Raw genomic sequence first — 3,462 nt, 5'->3', positions numbered from 1 at the left:
TTTTTTTTTTTTTTTTTTTTTTTTTTTTTTAGAGAGGAAAAAGTAAACAAGCGTTTAGTATCTATTAAAATAGATTAATGTTTGGCTAGAAATTGAACAAAGACCTATAGACGATCAATTATTTCGACGATAACCATCTCATGCGCTAAATTGGTCATTGTGTTTATTGACTTAGAATTTAACGTTTGCCCCACTTTTCTAATGAACGCTTCGGCCTTAAATTGCTAAATCGAAATTATTGGAGAAAGATTCGAGCATAAAGTTATCCTTTTACGAAATAGATTATTTTAATTTCTAATGAAATTCGTTAAAACAAGAAAAAAAGGGGGAATTTCGGAATATTATTTGTTTTGAACAAAAATTTATAATTTGTAATTTAGAAATTCGAAGTTGAAAGTAAGATCAGCGAGTAAATCGTTATTATCACTTTAATTAGTATTTAATAATGTTAATGATCTCTAATTATATAATTATTAAGTCATTATCTTTACTGACACTGATTGAACTTATTTAAAATTCGTATTAAGTACATTTTTACGTAATTAAGTTCTTTACATTAATTTAACACTTTGGTATTCTCAATTACTTCCATTTATCTTTCATCTAGATTGTTATTACACATTGAAATTAAGTAATAAATTAATTTTTAATTAATTCAATTATGGAGTTCCTCCCGTCGAATATTTTCTCTAAACCTATTTTCCCTTAATCTCGTTAAATAAAAAACTCTCATTAAAAATACGTAATTTTAATCGCTTCGTGGTAATATGCACAATCATGTTTTATCGTGAAATCGTTTCACCTGGACGGATAGGTGTGTACCGGCAATATGAAGATTGCTAGCCAAGGTAGTAGATCGTATAATTATCATGGAAGGGTGTGTCTGATCAGGGGTTGTACACCCTGACCTATAACGTGATTAATGCTACTTGCATACAGATTAACTTCGCCATTGCAAACATACCAAAGATACTACAAGAAGAATATAATAGAAGAAATCACGCATTTATTTTTATTTTCCTTTTTTTAAATTAAACGGAAAGAGAACGATTTTTTCATATCAATTTTATCGATAAATAATCTTTAATTCGATGTTTTATTTAAAAAAAAAAAAAAAGAAAGAAAGAGAACAAGGAGATTTCTAAAGTATCAGCCTTGCTGTTATATTCTGGCTTGCCTTGAACTTTTCTGAATAAACGTTTCCTTATTCGGTGGGTAATCGCGTAACAATTGAATTTTATCGAGGTGAAAATTGTTCGAAAATTTTTTTTTCTTCTTTTTAGTTTCAGATAAAATTTGTTCGTGACAAAAATTAATATAAAAGAAATTAAGAAATTTCCAATAATAATATATATGAAAAAAGATTGTACGTGAAATTGTGAAAGAGAATTTAAAGGATTAAGAGATTGATAAGAATAACAAATAAAGGGAAAATTAATAAAAATTCGATTGAAAAGAAGTTTGGTTCGGGGAAGAAATTTGAAAATTTGAAAATATAATTCGTATTTTTATTTCTTATTATTAGTAAACTTAAATCGTAATTTACTATTAAATTAGTGACGATTCGTTTAATTCATAAAGCATGAAGCAGTTTTAATACTGGCAGAAAAATGACTTCAAATATTACCGTGCCCGAGGCTGATAAATGATGCGTATCGTTTTATTATCGAACAATGGATGAAACTAACGGAGAAAACGCTCGTTTCGTTCAATTTCACTTTGGGATAAAGACTCCGTTCTTTATTCCGTGAAGAAACGATATCATAAATTTCTTTCCTGCGACGCTAATTATTATCTCCAGGCAACAATAAAATAATTTAGAAAGTCGAATGCATCACAATCTTTGTTACGAATTTTTGTTAAAATTTTCATCAAATTGCGAAATCGCTTGAAATATCGAAACCATATTTTATCATTTCGATAATTGTTAAACGACGAAACAGTTTAAGCAAAACCCGTAAAACGTGTTATTACAAATATTTCGGCATCGTGAAACTTTATATAATTTCCATAAATTCAAATTTATTCACATCTGAACATTCCTATCTCTCATAACAACTTTCCTTTTACATTCAATAATCCAGTGCAACGATTTCAATTCAATTCATAAGGTTTCTTTTTTTTTTTTAATTTTGTTAATCGATTCCTTTTCACTTTTCAATCGAGATTTATAAGATAAATAAAAATCAAAAAATTTAAAGTACGCTATTTTAATCGTAATTAAAGACTACTTAAATTAACATTAATATTTTGGAAAATCCAGAAAATTGTTCAAAAATTCGATCTGAAAAATCTTTTTAAAGATCTTTGCTCCATTTTAACAATGAAAAAAAAAAAAAGAAAAAAGAAAACTCTGTTCGAACTTGAACGGAAATTCCAAAGAAACTGAGACTCTTTTGTCGAGAAGATCCATCATCATTATCATCGAGCGTAAAAATGGCACCGTTTACCGTGCAACCTTGGCATACTCTAGGCTCCTAGTCTGTAACCAGAGCGTAGGTAAAAGTCGCACACTCGCGCACAATCATTAACAACTGGTGGAACGAGAGAGGACGACGATTATGCGAGTTATGCAAGTGATTCGTAACGTGTGCGGTAACGTGCCACGCCGGAATTGTCGCTTTGATAAGAACAAACGAGGCACGAATCGCAGGAATGAATCAATTAACACCGTGAAATCATTAATCAAGATTTCCACAAGTTCCAAAGAAAATAATCATGTCTTAACCGTGCACTTAAACAGCAAACACATTGACAAAAGCTAAGTCTTGATATGATAATTGCCTGATTCTTGATTGTAAGGATATAACTTTTATTTGTCAAGTTGGTATTGCTTGACATATATTGAGGAATAAAATATTTCTTCCCATGATTTAGTAATTATGATTGCCAATGTAATTGTTAGAATTTTTAAGGGAAGAGAAATGAATTCCTTTCATTGCAAAATATTGGTTACAATAAAAATATAAAATATCGTTGTTATTATGTAAAAATAGATACATTTATTAGGCTTTCATAAACTTTATATTTTAAATAAAATAATGATAAATTAATTGAAAAAAATTTGTATTTTGATTCTAAGATATATATAAAGATTATAAAGATTATAGACTGTATTCGATAATACTATCTCTTCACTTTTTCTCAAACATTTCTTCTCGCGACAAACATTCCATACTTTCCATAATCGAACGAATTATTTCTAAAACAAATGAAATTTGACGCCGCGATATCAAATTCATTTCAATACGGTTGAAATTAACGATTATGATACACGAGTTACACGACAATCAAATGTAAAATCAAGGGACGAAAATATATTTTCATCGTGGAGGGTTGCACGTGGATATATTGTCCAACGAAATTCGATCCATTTACGACCTCGATGTCCAATGGATTCGCGGACGTGTCGCGTTAATAGCAAACGTGGGTCGAACCTGACGAGGAGCTTAAGCTCGCCCA

The 3,462-nt window shown here is 29.6% G+C and overlaps 1 protein-coding gene across 2 annotated transcripts in view; it reads right to left on the bottom strand.

Moving 5' to 3' along the window:
* Positions 1–3,462, bottom strand: part of LOC102673330 (integrin alpha-PS2-like) — an 86,430-nt gene that overhangs the window by 59,341 nt on the left and 23,627 nt on the right. The window lies entirely within an intron of this gene.

This window comes from Apis dorsata, unplaced genomic scaffold (assembly GCF_000469605.1).
Source record: "Apis dorsata unplaced genomic scaffold, Apis dorsata 1.3 scaffold_188, whole genome shotgun sequence".
In the NCBI taxonomy this organism is placed as follows: domain Eukaryota; kingdom Metazoa; phylum Arthropoda; class Insecta; order Hymenoptera; family Apidae; genus Apis; species Apis dorsata.
This window is presented reverse-complemented; position numbering and strand designations above follow the sequence as displayed.